Source organism: Thermobia domestica, chromosome 9 (genome assembly GCF_964235325.1).
Source record: "Thermobia domestica chromosome 9, izTheDome1.hap1.1, whole genome shotgun sequence".
NCBI classification, from domain to species: Eukaryota; Metazoa; Arthropoda; class Insecta; order Zygentoma; family Lepismatidae; genus Thermobia; species Thermobia domestica.
In genome coordinates this window covers 123,594,592-123,614,390 of record NC_137462.1, presented here as the reverse complement: position 1 = coordinate 123,614,390, position 19,799 = coordinate 123,594,592, and the positions used below count along the sequence as shown (strand labels likewise).

The following is a 19,799-nucleotide window of genomic DNA, read 5'->3' as shown; positions in this document are numbered from 1 at the left end:
TCTTCGGTGTGGGGGAAGAGGGATGCTTCCATTGTTAGGATTGTTGTTTTATTTCTTCCTGGAGATGGTGTACCCAACACTCGTCCATAGTGATAAATCGACAGAGAAAGTCATCCATATCACGTTCTAACATTTTCAAGTTGTCCACGGATAGGAGGTAGCGAGTGCGTTTTTGTTCGGGAGTCAGAAGACGTTGGACAATCGAGCAGAAACTTTTGATAAACCAAGTTCATTCTTCAGAATATGATCTGCTCGCTCCTCTGATATGCTCATCCTGTCTGCTATCTGTCGAGTTGGCAATCGGTGATCTTTTATGATCATATCAAGTACCATGTCAATGTTTTCCGTGGTGGTAGCACTTGATGGTCTCCTAGCTCTCGCCTCATCTTCAACATTCTGCCTACCACGCTTAACTTCCTGCACCTATCGTTTGATGGTGGTCTATGAAGGAGTAGATTCATCTAAGGTGTTGACCATATCCTGCTGGATCTCAGACGCGGACATTTCTTTTAATTGCAGATACTTGATGACTGACCTGTACTCGATTTTTTTTTTCATTTTCCCAAATTCTGTCATCTCACTCACTTCAAGACTCTGTAAAAGACAAAATAAATTATTTAGAACCAAGAGCTTGATACACATTAATATCAAAGGTTGTACTATTCTAATACATATAATTATTCTATTCTAGATTCTCATTTTCTATGTTAGGCTCAAAACTTTTCAGTCACTCCTCGTATAGTCCTATAAACATTGATCTACCAAAAAAAGTACTATAAAATACGCACTTTTTCATTAATTTCTATTTTTTTTCTCACTACACACTAGAACGAAAATTTGTATATCTTGCAGTGTAAGTATTGAAAATACAACATTCCAACAATTCTAACCGGATACGACAATATAAGTTCTGAGTGAACGTCAGGGCAGCACCACGAAATCAGGAGCCTGTCTTTATGAAATGGATAGTAGTCGGTCCGGTATCACAAACCGCTGAACACACTGAACACAATTTATACCCAATAACATTTCAACCAGGAGACGAGAGTTAGAAAGCATGTGAAGCACTAAATCAGACTTTTGCTGTGTAGTTGACGCACGGAACATTTTTTGGAGATCTTGATTGTTTGGAGCATGTTGTGCAATGAGTGCCAAATATCAATGGACATTATGATGTACGCATGTGTAATCTATTGTACGTATAATGTATTGTTTCACTGCATGCTGTATGTGAGAAGAAAGAAAAAATACTAATGATCTATATTAGTACAGAAAATGTATGAAATAAAGTGAAATTATCAAATCTGCAATACTTGAAGAAAATACGTTTGTAGTTTTTTTGTTTCCAATCATGGTCCTACTCCACTTCTACGTAGTTCTCGTAATTCCAACAAACTTTTCTCTACAGCAGATCTTGGCCATTACACTGAGTATGGATTGAAATTGAAGTTAAACCATAACCATTTACCCACGCCAGGCACGTAGCCAGGATTTCGTAATAGGGGGGGTCCGAGACATGAAATACTGTGGTTATCCACACCACAGTTCGATTATTCTAAACTATTTTACTGGTAACATATATTAGTTCGTTTAGTCAAGATTTCGTAATGCGGGGGGGAGGGCAGAAATATTGTGGTTATCACACAAGGGGCTTGATCACTATTTGTTAGGACAATAAAATGAGGACATGATAGTAAGTATTTTAGTAACAAACTATGAAGAAATGTCGAATAAAGGAATATTAAAAAGATTTTAAAAGATTTTACAATATCTACGTTCCTTCTTCTGTTCATCCAAATATAACAATTTTCCTTTCATTATGACCTCAACTATTTTTAAAGAAGTACGTATCCAATAATGTCTTGTAAAATATTTTACAATACTTGCGCTCCTTTCTCTATTGAATCAAGTGTTAACGGAACTTTCTTCCACATAACTTTTTGTTTTTAATATCCGTCAAATACTGTCTGTTCCAAATGACAAGTTAAAGGAGCAGTTGAAAACCGTTCCTGAAATAACATGTTTAATACTACAGAGAAGCGATGATGAAAAATTATTTTTATTTTTAGCTTTTTATTTTTAACGGCGACTCTTCTTATTTCTCGTTTCATTTTGTTTTATCCTTCCTTATTTTTTATTTCTGGTCTCGAAGGGGGGGGGTACGGACCCCCCGAACCCATCCCTTGGCTACGTGCCTGAGTAGGAGTACCGCCATAATTATTCAGTGAAAGGTAGAAGAGATCTTTGGTAAGGTAAAAGTTTGTTTCCTTCTTGTTATAAAATGTGTCATTTATAAACTTAAATATAATACAGATCTGTGAAGCCATAGTTCTCACTTAACACTTGTGTGGAATAATGGAAAATTCTTAATTTAACCATCACGACTGCAAGTTTACAAGTATTATAGTATATACTCAAAGGGCATGTATGTAATCCTTAGGAAAAGACCTACAACAATCCGTAGTTAACAGCGTATTTTGCCATATTTACAGTATAAAAATAAATAACTTCTTAAAAAAATGAAAAACTATTAGTTATTATTGTAGAATTTGTGTAATTCAATAGTCATATAAAGCAATAGCGGTTCTTGGTCTGCAGAAGAGAAATTTCGTTTTTAATATCCATGTATCTTTGTCAGCTGCTCTATTGTAAAGAACCATGAAATCTAAATTTTTTGCCTTCGAGACATCATTTAATAAATAATAACATTTGAAGTGATTTGTTGGTCTTCAATCAATTGGCCCCCTCCATGTAGCGGACCGTCATTGTCGGGGATGGAGTGAAGCTGAGAGGGTAGCTACATTTATCATTTATGTATCACCCATCATCCGCATGTTTTTGTATGCCCCCTCAGCCTCGAATACCACTACTGGACTCACGGGTGGTTGGTGATAACATTGTAAAGTGGGTGGTCTGTGGATGTCTTTTTTCATCTGGAGTGAACGTGCACCTATCATAGCCTGCTGTTGTGTTAGTGTTGTACGGAATTCAAATCTTTAAAAGTACAAAAGATACACAAAAAACTAATAAAAATAAAAAGCGCAAAAGATAAAACAATCGTCAGCTTTCGTTCTCTTGGGTTGGTGGGGTCTATGTTTTCGGTTTGACAGTTTAGTTCCTTTTAGTTCTAATTCTTCTTTTTCCGGGGTCATACGGTTTCGTCGACAGAAATGGTTTTCTTGTACACTCATTCTCCTTGACCGCGTCGGCCCCACGCTGAATATACGGTGAGTGCCTGCTTATGGGATAGCCAGTGAGGGTGTCAAGTTAAGGCGTTCATACGTATTTTCTATTTATCAGTGTATATATAACATCAGCATTTCATTGGTACTAAAACTATAATCAGTTCTGGGCTCATCCTCTCGTAAGAATCCTAAACCAAACGAAAGCGGGACAAAATCTCAAGTTTTTGATAGTGTGGAAAAGAAAAGTAGCGTGATGCCTGTATTCCTATTTCTTGTAATTAAGTAGATGCTTATAGTGCCAATGCCCAAGCTAACCATTCAAGTGCTATTAAGGGTTTGTTCCATTTTCTTATTAATAAAGTAATTACTTATACTGCCGGACAGTTAAAGATATCAACAGATTACGGATTGGTATTTTATTGGTGGAAGTGGTTGATACGGCAACGAAAATATGAAATGACACTTTATTAGTTGAACGAGAACCAAACAGCAGAGTTATTAAATTGACTATCATTAGACCAGTTAACGCGTTGGTAGATCTCATCGTCTACTGAACATCTCTCGCGGTATAGTATCATGTTGAGACCTTCTAAATATCACCGAGAGGAGATTAAATTGGTGTTGGTTGACCAACATGTTGTAAATGTAACTCGTACCAAAAGTAAGAACTCAGGTGAACTCATTGTTGCTTAGTCACTAATTCTTAGTTTCGTTCGCCTACACTTCCGGACTACGTGAATTCTGGTTATTATCGACTTAAAGTGCGTCTCTATATTCCCAGGCCCCTGCGTTGTTTCAGCTGTCAACACTTCGGGCACATCAACACTTCGTGTAATGCAGTGCTGCTCTTTGTGCTCTTTGTGGTAGGATAATCATTGTATGGAACCCTGTGCAGCGACCACGCATTTTGGATCAACTGCACGAGGGAGCATTCTGCTTGGTCTCCTGACTGTTCAACCTTTCAATATGAGAAACACATCCGAGAGCTAATGGTTATTGAGAAGATCTCTGCTGCCGAAGCTATGCGTCACTTAAAAGAAAGTATCCCTCCCTCTCTTTCTGTGTCCTTTGTTACCGTTTCAATTACCTCTCGTAAAAGTGCGACAACACAGACATCCGATGTTTCTACTCAAACAGATCTTGTTCCCGACGAAAGTCCAGAAATTCGGACTCTAATCGCATTCACTAGCGAATCTCCCAAACCTTCACGTGTTTCTGTTAGTGTTGGTCTTCGGCGAACTCCAACACTTCGCCACTCACCTTATATGACGGTCTAAACTTAGCCAGTATACAGGGTAACTATAATTAAAGTTCCACTTCAAAATGCTGTAAAAAAAAAAAAAAAAACACTGGTCAGAATGTCTTCAAATTTTAATTGAATATACTTCAAGAAGGAGGGGTTGAAATGGTATGGCATAAGAAAAGAAAAGTTCCAAATTGTATTAATGGATGATGCTTAAGCGGCATAACGAAAGAGAATTCGGCTACAAGTGAAATTTTGAAACGAAATTCGACAGCTTTCGCATAAGTTGCACATTAAATCAACTGTACTGTTTAATGTGCATGATTGTTTCGGTTTTGTGACGGAAAAAATGACTTAAAATAATCATTCAACAGCTGTGGTACTGTTACTGGTAAGCCCATAAACCACGGCGTGTCACCCTGGATGGGAAAATCGAATTTTAATTATCCTTAGGCCAAAAACCGCATGGAGAGCACATAATGATTCGGTGTTTAATTGTTCTAGGGCCAAAAACCGTATAAAAAGCACATAATGATTCGGTTTGTAATTATAATTATCCTTAGGCCAAAACCGCATAAAAAGCACAATGATTCGGTTTGTAATTGTCCTTACGCAAAAACCATCATAAAAAGCAACAATGAAACCGCATATTAATTATCGGTAGACTTGCGTAAGACATGTCCAATATGCTGTCCACCATTTTCCTTCCACAAGTTGAAACCGATAAACAGTATGCTCCACAACAGATCATAGTGCCTCAGGCATCACGTTGTGAATGAGTTGCGTAATCTATGTCTTCAATTCAGCTAAATTTGCAATCGGGCCACTGGACACAGCATGTTTAAGTTGACCCCACAGCCAGAAGTCACATATTATGCTCCAGCATCACAACTATGCTGTTGTTAATGGGTTTTCATTGTTTTTTTAATTATATATTTATTTCATGTTTCAATTTATTTGTTCTTTTGTTCATGAATCATCAGTTCACCAATATAAATTTTGATGTTGAGAAACATTAAGGATGTAACCAACATATTATCTATCTGCACCGATAAAAACTCTAATGGAAAATACTACAGGAATTTGGTTGTTGGTCTGTATCGTATTGAAACAAAAACACAAGAAAATCGATTTTCATATATAATACTTCACCTTGAATACTTCTGATTAAGATGAAGTGAATGTTATAATTTAAATACAGGATAATTTAATGTTTGAATACGTTTTGGTTGTGCTAATGACTCGGTAAAGTTATCTTTGAAGAAAATAATATTTAGTGGCTCTTTTCTAAGTAATATTAATTTTAATTTATATATTATCTGAAAATATTTATTTTGTGGGTTACGAAGATGGATAAGTTGGCAAGATGGCGTAGAATGTTGTACATCATAGAGCGTCATGCTCTTTAATTATTTCAATTTAATTATTAATAACAATTTCCATTCTGGACATAATATAGTGCATTACAATTTTTATAGTGTTTTACATAATTTTTTGTATGTTCTACGCTTCTGCCTTCCTTTTTCAATAACAAACTAGTGTGGAAACAGAACTATTTGAAACAGGCCAATTCGTCCATTTTGGAACGGGCCATCTTTTTACAATTATAATAGCAACAAGAAGATTTAAAACAATTTTAGTGAAGCAGTCAACTTGGCCTTAGTGCTGTGACTTTAATTTTAAAATCTCCCGCAAGGGAGGTGAATAGATAGATAGAAAGATGGATAAAATGTTGAACTAAGCAAATCTTCGGGAAGCTTTGCTTCCCCTTTTCCTATGCTACTGCATAGCCATGCCACTAATTAAATCTAGAATTCGCAACTACTAACTCGAAATGTTTTCAATAACCCAAAATTGCAAGTTTCTTGTTTTCATGTTGGAATTTTACACAAATTGATATGTTTATTCGTATTCTGCTTGTTGTACATGACGATAAAGCATGAGTCAGAAGCAGATAACAAATTAACTTCAAACACGTTAATTACCTACTGTGGCATAGCTACATTTACAATATTATTGTGCTTATGAGGATCCTGTTCTACATAATTCTTTGTAAGCCTATACTTTAAGCCTTTTCATTACAGTGACCGTAGAATCTGTGTGTAATAACAGGAAAGAATGTTGCCAATTGTTAAATGAAGTTAAATACTATATTAATAGTTATACAGTAAATGGAATATGTATAGTGGATACATATTTTGAGCTAATGCATATGGCAAATAATTTAATTAATTATTTAATATAAAGATAAAAATTTTATTTAGATTGCACATTCGCCTGTTATGAAGACGCCAGACCTAACTGTATGAAGAAGGATTGGATTATACTAGGCTTCTCAAGCAAATGATACATTAATGACATATTACTATCTAAAGGTAGTTGTATTTTATACCACATCTACAGTAATCTAACGAACTAACAGCTTTATATTTGCATGACATATATCAACAGTAATCTTTTCAACGTTGTGCTAAACAACCTGCATCAGGAGTTTCCTAAGAGGAGGATCGGGTTGGCAGGTACCGATAAACTGGTCACCATGCCCTGTGGATCTAACGCAACTGGACTTCTACCTGTAGGACCACCTATCTTAAGCCATGGTGTACATCATCAGATCAAAAATTTACAGCATTTTGTGCTGCAAATGGAGCCGCGTGCTATCCTGAGTTCAGGAACATTGCTGACTACCGTGCATCCGTGTGTTATACACCGTCGCTGCAGAGGGTGGTTATTTCAAGCATATGCTATGAGTGACCAACAGAACAAACACAGTAAACGGTTAGTGTTAATACAAAATGGTCAACGGCATTGCACTCTTGTGAAAATTATGCATATAAAACATGCGGCGCAAGCCGACTTTAGTACTTAAAGCTTAAGATGGTGGTCTCCAACATGGTGGACATAGTGGTTTCTTGTGTTTCTGAGCCTGCCAGATCCCCCAAACATCAAATACGATCAATGTAGACCCTGATCTAACAGCCTTTTCAGTGTCAGGTTGCCATCTGACTTTCGACTCATACTGTAAAACTCATGATTGTTTTGCGGATGTTTCAGGTGGTAAAGTTTGGAGACAAATTTGTCAGAAGTGGTTTGCTGAAAATCAATTCAACTTTAGTATTCAATTAAGCATGTTAATATAATACATACTTTATGTTCAGAATCATTCAATTTCCCTCATTTGTCGGAAAGTTAACGGCGATTTTCTCGAATTATTTTTTGTGTTTGGAGATTAGCTTTCTGAGTTTGATAGTTAGTATGATGAGGACTATCTAACGAGTTAATTGGTTCCGATGTCTCATTGACTTCTTGTGAGGTTCCCATGTTAGTATGATAAGAATTTTGTAAATTGTTGTTTTTCATCATTTGTATTAACCGGCCTAAAGTTTTCTTTCTTTGGCCGCTTCCTAAAATATTTTCTTGACTTTCTATATATTTCACAACACACATCAAAACACAACAATTATCAGTGTGATTGCAAGTTTTCCTTAATACTATCAGTGACCATGTAATAAGCAGAGTCTGAAAACAACAAACTTCCCCAATCTTGAGTTTCTCGTCGATACCAACAATCGGATGAGAATAACTACTGATAAAGTAAAACACTCATTTACAAATAAAAGATAAATATTTAAAGTCAAGTTAGTACAGGCACGTGTAAACATATCAATTTCCAAGTGTAACACAAAAAAAATTGCAACCTGTGCGTATAAAAAAAAACTACGTTCTGTAACGGTCAGGCCTAGTAATAATCCGTCTAGTACCGGAAGCATATTGTGCAGAACTCAATAATGGAATCTATCGTTCAATTATTACTTTCAATCCTTGTATTGACAGTTTTAGCTCATTGTATCATTCTAGAAAAGGGTAAGTAACATGAAAATAGCATAATTGAATAATAAGTACCTTAATTCTATAACTCAATGGGAATTTATAAAATGTGAATTTACTTTTTAAATGCAAAAAATAAATTAAAATATTGATATAAAGTGTTCCTGAAAATATTTCTTCACTTTCCAACATGTAATAGTATCAAGGAAACAAATACCGTTTGAATTCTATTATAACAAGAATTTTAGGAATGAGTTTTAAAAAATGGATCAAAAGATTGCGATCCTGGCCAAGAATTTTAGGAACGATCGAAAACAATGCATCAAAACATTGCGATCTTGGCGAATAATTCGTTTTTGGATCAGGGGACACAACATTTTTTAATGGCCCTTGAATCAAGTTTCCGTTTTTTCTTTATCGGAATAAGCACATCATACAGAGTTAGGTGGTAGTTTGGGTTTGGCTGCTCTATATGTAGCTCTCCAGATATAAGGCGTACAAGAAAATTTTTGATTGGATGAAGTAGCTATATTGGATTTTTTGGATCAGAGCCAAAAAATTTTTGAACGGCTCCAAAATCGAATTTTTCTTATTTTTTACGGAATAAGCACACCATACTGAGTTAAGTGATAGTTTGGGTCTAGCTACGCTAGATGTAGTTCTCCAGATATAAGGCATACAAAAAAAATTTGATTCCATGAAATATATTGGATTCTTTTGATCAGGGACCACAAAGCTTTTGAACGGGCCCTAAATCGAGTTTTCGTTTTTTTTTTTCGGATAAACACATCATACTGACTTAAGTGATAATTTGGGTTTGGCTACTCTATATGTAGTTCTCCAGATATAAGACCTACAAAAAATTTTTGGCCTGAAATATATTGGATCTCTTGATACCCCCCCCCCCCCGGCAAAGAAAGAAAAAAGAAAATGCACTTTTATTGGTCCTCCTCATAAGATTCTATCCAGTCCACGTCTGCCTTTGACCAGGATAGAGAGAGTGCGAAACGGCATTAATTATATCAATATACGATACTACCTAGGTGCACTCAATGAATATTTATATAGTTATTGAAGAAGGATTTCTGAAAACTGATCCATCTTAATATCGATTACTGTGAAGCTTAAATAAAAGGAGAAAATACAAAAAGTACTACAGCATTTGTATTGGGTTCTTACCCACACGAAGAGCCTCTCATAATGTGAGGGAAATGAACAGAATGAGGAAGAAGTAAGCCTCCCCGCTGGTCTAGTAGCTAGCGCGTGTGCCTTTGTTTCGATTTTCAATGGGAGAGCACAAAAATTTAATTTCATCCTTATTCACTTTCAGTAACCATACGTCTCCCTTAGCCTAAAGGGCATAATCCTAGAACGTTAAACTAATTTCATTTTGTTTTATACGAAGAGATAAGTGAACTGCTCGTTGCTACTTGAGTGTAGAGTTTTAGTAATTATATTGATTATAAATCTCTGTAAGGAATGGCAGTGGATCAATGATAGATAACTCAGGATCAGTCAGCTGGTGTATGGAGTCCCCGGCTCGACCCTAGCTCGCGCCAAGTGAGCTTTGTTGTTGGACAAATACCATGTGCGTTGCTCTTTTTAGTTTTTCTCGTTTTCTCCCACTTTCATTACGCCATTTCATTGTTCTTTTTCTCACCAAATGTTCCAAATGTTCATTCCACCATTTTATTCGTTCTCTTTGTCACTTTTTTTTTAAGCTTGCACAGCACAATTGTTGGATGAAACTGAAAATTTTCATTTAATTTCTCGAATATCGAATGTAAATAAAGGTATTTAAGCACAAATCTAGTTTTATTTGATTTGTGAATTAGGTTAATATCATTAGAGTTTGCAATATAAAATCAACTGTATGTTTCAAACTTAAAACATGCGTTGTGAGTGTCCTGTATATTTTACGCATAGTGTAAAGTAGTAGTAATATTGGCTTCATTATTTAAATTGCATTTCATGAAATAGCAACATAAAGTGGAAGTCAGTGTAACTTAACATAGATAGTGGAAGCTAATTTGCAGATAAATCGTTCGTAATAAATTTGATTCCGTTACGATTTGATTATCATTACACTTTGCATGATAAATAATTACATATTGGATACAGTGAGGAAATTAATAAGTAAGTAGTAACATAATTGAAGTAGGTCTCTGTAATCGTAGAAGCAGGAGAACATAGTGTCTATCAAACTCGTCTAATTAAATCATTAGTGTTACGGTTTACACAAGAGTAACTTTTCTTTAATGTAACTGGTAGGTAGCAAATTGAAGACTTTGGGCAGAAAACTATCAAGTCCAAAAAATGAAACTGTAAAGGAGATACCTGCACAAGGGTTTCTCTTCATGCCATTTTCTTCAAACTTGGCACACGTATACTAGACCGAAAACAAATCAAAACGTATTTTTGTTCCCTTCGGAAAGTAGATTAAGAGGGGCAAAGGGCTTTTTTAAAAAAAGGGCCCTTGATTAAAAGGGCCATTTTAAAGAAACGAAATTCTGCCGATGCAAAGATAATTTCAAAGTAGGAAATATGGGTTTTGTTGTTTTTGCGAGAAAAGGGTTGCAGGGGCAATGCCTCCTTCGAAATGACAAAGGACCCCGCACAATCCTTACGGAAATTGAATTTCGGTAGAATTGCCTGAAACCGTGATATGTTGTAGGTATGGTGTTCCTGAGAAAAAGGCTCAATGAGCACAACCATAAATCACCGACCGTTTGGCCACTATAGGGCCACTTTTTTTAAAACAGTCGAAGATAACGACGTTTTAAATTTCGGTAAAACTGACTAAAATTGTGATATGTTGTAGATATCGTGATCCTAAGAAAAAGTCTCAATGGGCATAACCACCAATCACTGATCGTTTGACCACTACAGGACCACTTTTTTGAAAGCAGCCGAAGGTAATGATATTCTGGATTTCGATGAAAATGACCGAAACTGTGATATGTTGTAGATTGTAATCCTGAGAAAAAGTCTCAAGAGGCACAACCGCGAATCACTGACCGTTTGGCCACTACAGGGTCACTTTTTGAAAGCAGCGGAAGATAGTGATATTCTGAATTTCGATGAAAATGACTGAAACTGTGATATGTTGTAGATATCGTGATCCTGAGAAAGACTCTTAATGGTCACAACCACCAATCAGTGACCATTTGGCAACTACGGGGCCACATTTTTAAAACAGCAGAAGGTAAGGATATTCTGGAATTTTGGTAGATGTGTATGAAAAGTCCTATTCCACAACCCGGAAAAGGGATGGGGATAATAGTTGTCAATATCATTTAAGCATAGAAACCATTCAGATGTTCATCCTGCGGGTCAAATGGAAACCCTGGAAAGGCGTAGACTAATTTTTCTCAGGATCACGAAATCTACAACATATCAGTTCCATTTATTTACACCGAAATCAAAAATATCGTTATACCCGAATGTTTTTAAAAATCTCGAACTGTAGTGGCCAAACGGTCAGATGAGAAGATCTTCAACGTATCTTAGTTTTACTCACCTTACCGAAATCCAGAACACTGCTATACTCGGCTGTTTTCTTGAAAATAGCCCGGTAGTGATAAACGATTACTGATTTGTGGTTGTATCCATTGAGACATTTTCTCAGAATGACCACATCTACAAAATATCACACACAGTAAAAAATGGTTGTGTTAATTCAACTCAATTTTAGCACACGGCAGTGGTTCCAGCGGGACTACCACTATGCGGTGTTAATTCAACACATACCCCGCGGTGTTGGCGTTTAACACAGGGGGTGTGTTACGTCTTTAACACACAACCGGTGTTGAGCCGTGCCGTAAGCGTTAATGAACCACAAAATTACTCCCCCAAAATATGTTAAATCACCTATATGAGTAATGTGTTTACATTATGCTGAGTCAAAAAAAAAAAAACATTTTAAACAAGTAAAAAAATGTACTCCAGTGGCGGGTGGGGCACAAACCACCAACCTTTCAATTACTAGCCGCGTGCTCTTCCGACTTGGCCATGGATGCGATGAAGAATACGTCGCTTGTAGAAGGATAAATTGTTGAGATCTTTTGAATTTGGCTAATCAGAGTGCTCCTTTAACATCATATATTCGACGATAACCGTTTGGGATAAGATAAAATCTACTCGCCATGTAATTTTATAAGAAAATGACGAGTATCCATTTACTTTATTTCATGGTTCTTCCATATTCACTTTCAAATGATCGACGCCAATTGCCATATAATAAAGTTGATGCGTTTGTTGCTTCTAGTACACATTCTCTTAGAAAAAGAAGCAATAAATGCATCAAATGTGGAAGATGAAATTTTGCGTATACCTGAATTTGTTTAAGTATTTCTTTCTACTGTATTTTTCTATAGCTTCAATTGATAAGGCTTTATAATTAGACGCCCAACATATTTGGCAATCACGCAGAAAACAACACCGAAGATTCCACACTTATGTTAATTTAACACACAGGTTGTGTGTCATTTCAACTACCGGCATTTGACACACAACTCCAAATGGAGAGTGAGTTGTTCTAACCACTTGTTTGTGTTATATTTTAACACAATCGTGTTAACACCAGAGTTGGCGTGGGTCAATGAAAACTTGACCCACGACCCACTGACCCACCACCCACCGTGACCCACGATCCACTGACCCACCACCCACCGTGACCCATGACCAACCACCGCGGTGACCCACTCTGACCCACCACCCACACTGACCCACCACTCACCGTGACCTACTCTGACCCACCGTGACCCACCACCCACCATGAACCTCTCTCATCCACTTTTACCTATTCTGACTCACCAAAATCCATCGTCATCAACTCTGAACACGGTCCACGGCCTCTTCTGAACTGACTAAAGAGTTTACACTTGTAATTGAACAAGACTGTGAAATTGTCACTAATCGGAGTTTGAATTTCTAGTCAATCGCTCAAGCACCACTCGGATACAATGACGGTGGATCTGACCTTTACGATATAAAATGGTAATGTTTGTCAGTGAGGAAATTGAAACAGTTCGAGGTGGGGGGGGGGGGAAATTAGTGTGTGCCTAAAATATACTTGTACTAAGAGAGTATTCTTGCAAGTGTTAATTTCTGAACGCACTCCACAAGAAACTTCTATTCGCAGGGAAAATAACCCTGTACAATATGGAAAAGATTATGGTTTCTCAGTTCACAGTATTTTTCTCACAAAAGACTTAAAAAATCAGTTTTTCATAGTGTATAAAGGTGCTCGGGTACCCTATGTGAGAGCATCTCCATAAAGTATGCTCATAATTGTAATTTGTGTAATCACTAAAACACCACGTTAAATTTAAGTTACAAATATTCATAATTGCAACTATTATGAACATGAGACTTATGAGCAAAGATGAGACTTACTAAAAATTAGGTACAAAGTTGAATAACACAAATAAGCCATTAGTAATACAAGTATACACTTTCCGTAACTCGTAATTTTCCACCTTAAAACAAATCTGAAATCGGATTTATTTCCTGTTGGTAACTTTTTGGTGGTAAATCATCCGCAGTGGAATGATGTCCATCCTTCAGCCAAGAAATAACTAGCTCGTCTACTTTGAACTTGTCTAGCGGTGGGCCATCAACAATGATGAGCAACAAGTTAGACAATGTTTGAGCACTTAGTCTATTTCTAATATCAGTCATCTGTAAATCCATAAGGGGAAATCCCCGTTCGCACTCTGTCGTAGAAATTGATAATACTTCTACCCGATTTCTGCGACTTCTCATCGACAATCTACTTGTTAGACTTAAGTCTGATAACGATTTTTCTTAGTCAGGTTTGAAATACTCAACAAGATATATCATCTCTCTATCACCATACATCTTCTTTCCCATATCGACTATGTCAGTCGACCCATGTAGAACAGAAACTTCATCTACCACACCTTCCATAGGGAATCTTGTGAATAAATTATCAATTAAAGCCTGATAAACTGATGATTTCTTATTTGTTTACAAATTTATTTTTTGTAATTTCATATGAAGGTTTGATACCATTATCAAGTTCCCTCCCCCGTCTAGAAAGCGAAAGGGAACGAGGTTCCTGGAAAGTGTTCAGAGGTGAATGAGAATTTCCCTCCTTCTTCAACTTCAATTACCACACTGCTGTTTGCCATGTGCCAAATTAGGATGAATTTCAATTAAATTATCATAGTATAATTATTTCTTTGTTGAATTATCAATACTTTTCAGTGGAAAAAAGGATGAAATTTCAAAGTTCCAAATCAAAGTAAGTAGACCAACGTAAAGGGGAAAAAAGTGTAAAATTTTCCATACAATTATGCGTACAATCCAAACTTAAAATTTCCGTGTAATTAAGCTTACAGTACAAATTTTATGCCTATTATTCTCACAACTTTATGGGTTGATTGCCCTGTGCTGTAAGCGCTCCATATAATAAACATAAGCTTCAGCAATTATTATAGCAGAAAACAATGGATATATGAAGCCAAGCACTGTATTTGAAGGGTAAGGGGAAACAACAAGGAATGTCCATGTATGTGCTTTTTCGGGTGCTTTGTCCTATCTGTTGGCGACTCTTGGTACTATTTGACTGTATATGCCATGCATGCCTAGATGTAAAAATGTGGGGCGAAAGATTTAATAATCCTATTCTTTTTACACGGTTTTCAATGTTAAAACGCCGTTTTCTCGAAAATGTAGTTTTGTGACATTCCTTCTTTTTCCCCCTTACCCTTTATTTTTTGTTTCTGATTTTTTTTTCTTAAATAACATCGATCGTTTTCGATCACTTTTACAAACCAACTCACTACCAATTTTCCATATATAGAAAGTCCCCCCCCCCATAAAGGAGAATTTTTAAAAAATGCTAAGACACATTCTGTTTATTTTCAATAAAGAGTTAATACACTGAATTTCAGCTCCGTAAGTTTAACGGCTTGCGAGATACTCATTTTTTTTTTCGCAAAAATTCGGATCCTCACTACCTCCTTAGGATATTATGCATTATAATAAAAGCAATATAATATCCCAGTTTGGATTAAGGCCTAACTATATACCAAAAGTAATTTCATTTGACTTTGCAATTTGACCGTGATGATTCGGCACACATAGTTACATTCAATCTTTTATATAATAATTTATATATTACAGTGATTCAAAAATGTATTTTTTCCAGTAGTTAGCTCTAAAAACTCACAGGTCTCGAAAGCCAAGTTGTAGTGTAAGTCCTATTGCTATTATTACTATTAGAAATATCAATACCAAAAGTGCCTGAAGTTCTTTTTTCACTTGGTTAGATATACTCACCTCAGGTAAGTAGACAGAAACAAGTGGAAAAGGAAGGGAAATGAAGGTCTTGAAAGTAAAACGAAGACAAGTTTACCAGTCTTCAGAAGATCCTGTCTACAATGCAGTGAGCAGAGAGGGTCGGTAGATCATACTGAGTCGGTGGGTCGCAGTGGGTGGTGGGTCGCAGTGGGTCATGGTTTGTGGTGGGTCACAGTGGGTCATGGTGGGTGGTGGGACGCAGTGAGTCTCGGTGGGTGGTGGGTCGCAGTGGGTCACGGTAGGTGGTGGGTCACAGTGGGTCACATGCTGTTGACCCACGACCCACTGACCCACTCAGAAAACTTGACCCACTGACCCACTCCATCTCTGGTTAACACATATGCATGTCGCTGAAATAACAACGATTTTTTACAATGCAGTTTCTGTCATTTTGACCGAAGTCCAGAATATCACTATCTTTGGCTCGCTGCTTTTAAAACGATGGTCTCGTAGTGGACAAACGGTTAGTGATTAGTTGTTTTGCCCATTAAGACCTTTTCTCAGGATCACAATATCTACAACACATCACAGTTTCAGTTATTTTCACCGAAATCTAGAACATCACACTCTTTGCTTGCTTTAAAAAAGTGGCCTCGTAGTGGCCAAACGATTAGTGAGTGGTAGTTGTGCCCATTAAGACTTTTCTTCAAGGTCACAATATCTACAATATATCACGGTTTCAAGTAATTCCACCAAAATCCAGAATACCGTTATCTTCTGTTCCCGAAAAAGCGACCCTGTAGTGGTCAAACGGTCAGTGAGTGGTGGTTGTGCCTACTAAGACTTTTTCTCAGGATCACAACATCTAAAACATATGTCTACAACATATCACGGTTTCAAGCAATTCTACCGAAATCCAGAATACCGTTACCTTCTGTTTTTTTCTTTTTAAAAAAGGACACTGTAGTGGGCAAATGGTCATTGATTGCCGGCTGCGACTGTTGAAACTTTTTTCAGGATTACAATATCTACAACGTATCAGGTTTCAAACAATTCCACCGAAATGTAGAATATCGTTACATTCTGCTGTTTTCAAAATGCGGCTCTGTAGTGGCCAAACGGTCAGTGATTCGTGGTTATGCCTATTGAAAGTTTTTTTTTTTTTCTCAGGATCACATCTACAACACAGTTTCAGTCATTTTCATCGAAATCCAGAATATCATTATATTCGGCTGCTTTCAAAAAAGTGGCCTTGTAGTGGTCAAACGATCAATGATTATTGGTTATGCCCATTAAGACTATTCTGAGGATCACAATATCTACAACGTATCACGGTTTTAGTCAGTTTTACCGAAATCCAGAATGTCGTTGTCTTCGGCTGTTTTCAAAAAAGTGACCCTGTAGTGGCCAAATCATCAGTGATTTGTGGTTGTGTCCATTCAGACTTTCTTAGGAATACAATATCTACAACATATCACGGTTTCAAGCAATTCCGCCGAAATCCAATTTCCGTAAGGATTGTGCGGGGTTCTTTGTGATTTCGAAGGGGGCTTTGCCCCTTGTAACCCTTTTCTCGCAAAAACGACAAAACACGTATTTCCTACTTTGAAGTCATCTTTGCATCGACAGAGTTTTATTTCTTTAAAGTGGCCCTTTTAATCAAAGGGACCCTTTTTTGAAAAGGGTCCCTTTGCCTCTTTTAAGCTATTTTCCGAAGGAAACAAAAAAAAATGCGTGTCGATTTATTTTTGGTCTAGTATATGTGTGCCAAGTTTGAAGAAAATTGCATGAAGAGAATCCCTTGTGAAGCTATCACCTTTATACTTTCACTTTTTGGACTTGAATGGTTTTTCCCCAAAGTCTTCAATTATCATATGTAGTTTTGCAGTATGTCCTCAAATTCTTGGGTACTACTACATCACTTCCAGAACAACATACGCGGAGTCATTTTCACTATACGAAGCTTGAAGTCAATTTAATTCGTTAATATTATATAGAGAAAAGAAATATGCTTATTTATTTATTCCCCACGCTGTTCTTTTATTTTTCTTAATTAGTGGAAATCTCTATTAATCAAAACTTCCATCTCCGCGAACAAACCCACAGTAGCAAATTATATGCTGTATCAACCTAATCGAGAAATGATTGTTCTTATAATCCAGGGGTGGCCAATATGTCGATTGGAGTCTACTAGTCGACCGGCTAATCGTGAGAGGTGACACGCCGTCGTTCGAGTCTTACTCGTATTTTATTGATTACTGTTATTATTTTATGATTCCTTGAGGAGCTACAGTAGTATACAGGTTAAGTACAATGCCAGTGATTTCTGAAATGAAAAGTAGCTCTCAAAGCTACAAGATTAGCCACCGTTGTTAATCTACTTTCGGTTATTAAGGTTTGAATTATAAAAGTACCCGATGGTAAACAGGTCCATGGGACGAAAACGTTTCTTCCAGGGAAGAGGGGCATACAAGTATTGTCAATATATACAAATTGTTATCAAAATAATGGAAACACCTGCAGCAAATGTAACTTAAATTCGGTGCAAATAGGTTAGAAATATCCCCATTTCTAGGATTAACTGAGCTATGAAGACAATTTTACCTATTTGTCTGCAGTTTTCCGAAGGACCGATTCCATTGTGTAGCTAACAGTTGCATCCCAATATGATGTTGGTCAGGTCCCATGGTACTCATTTTCTAATGTAGAGGCCGCGGGCGCTCAGTGGTAGAGCGTTCACCTCTGGTGCTTGGGGTCCCGGGTTCGATCCCAGCAAGTGAACTTTGTGGTGGACAAACACCGTGTGCGTGGGTTTCCTCGGGGTTCTCTCGTTTCCTTCCACTTTCTTCATTTCACCATTTCATTCATTTCTCATCATCATCGTCTCCTTTAGCCTAGCCGGCAAAATCGTGGGACGTAAAACTTAAAGGGATTTAGGATTTATATTTCTGGGCTTTCGGCATCTAAGGCCATTTAGCCCTTCGCGATTTGAGGGATGACGTCAATTGGCGAGCACACAATCCGGGGAAAGGGAAGGAATAAAGGATTGGGAAAGGAAGGAAGTGGCCGGGGACCTATAAGTTAGGTACCACCCCGGCATTTGCCTGGTGTGAATGAGGAAAACCCAGGAAACCCTCAGTCAGGGTGGCTGGCCTGAAAAAGCTGTTACACTTTTTCGACCGAGTGACCCCACCGGGAATCGAACCCGGGGCCGCTCGCACCGAAGGCGAGAGCGTTAGCCACTACGCTACGCGGGGCCACGTAAAACTTAAAGATTTCTTTTCATTTCCTAATGCTGTGCCACCGGGACGACATTTGGGAAATCAATGGCAAATGATACGAATGGTCCAAGTGCACTATTAATATTTTTCGGGTTGCTTTGGAGAATGTTAGAAATTAATTTGTAAAGAAAAATTTATGTTCTCCATGGTACAGGTATGGCATATTTAAATAACCTGGGTGGATTTGAAGATGGTAGCAATGAACCACAAACATACTCAAATACATAGCCCCAATTGCGATGTAGAATGGTGAACTTCGTATGAACTAAATTCCAAATTACACATCAATGAACTACTACTTAACTTACTATGAACTGGGGGCAAAGTTCACTATTGATTTACACCAAACTATGTCGCATATGTTTATCAATAATATAAATCTTGCTTTATTTTCATATCGGAAAGAATTGTAGCTCATTCGAGTAAGAGAAAACCCCTACAATATGATAAATAGAAAAGACTATTCATTCTATCAATAATATTTCTCTTCATATAGACCCTAATTTTAATGTTATTTTCCTAGAGAAAATGATACAACCCAATTAAGATAATAATACAAAACTATTATTTTTGGCAAAACTATATAGGACATTCTTATAATATTTAGCCTATACAATTGAATCGATGATTACAGAAACAACCTGAGTCCACGTTGTGTAGTTTCGAGATAGTTAGAAAAATCTATTGAAATCAAGGTGTACAATCCTCTCACGTTCTGTACTTACGCCGTTCCAATACATTTGACACTTCCCCTTTTTATTCAATAAAATTACATATATCCCCAGAGAATCGGAGAACTTCATAAACCAAAATCAAGAAAAATGTGACTCGAGTTATTTCTGGAATCGTCGATTCAAATATAACAAAAATAAATTACGACATTGCATACTTTCGTAGTTAAAACTTAGTAGTAGTTAATTAACAAAACTGAAGTAACTTTGATAGTATATTAAAAGTGTTTAACAGTAACTTAACTTTTGTCTTTCAAATACT

The 19,799-nt window shown here is 36.9% G+C and overlaps 1 non-coding gene and 1 pseudogene across 1 annotated transcript; one reads left to right on the top strand and one right to left on the bottom strand.

Moving 5' to 3' along the window:
* Positions 1 to 19,799, top strand: part of LOC145660981 (glucose dehydrogenase [FAD, quinone] pseudogene) — a 28,187-nt pseudogene that overhangs the window by 3,956 nt on the left and 4,432 nt on the right.
* TRNAR-UCG (transfer RNA arginine (anticodon UCG)) lies at positions 18,710 to 18,784 on the bottom strand. The gene has a single exon. It is a non-coding gene; the product is annotated as a tRNA-Arg (tRNA).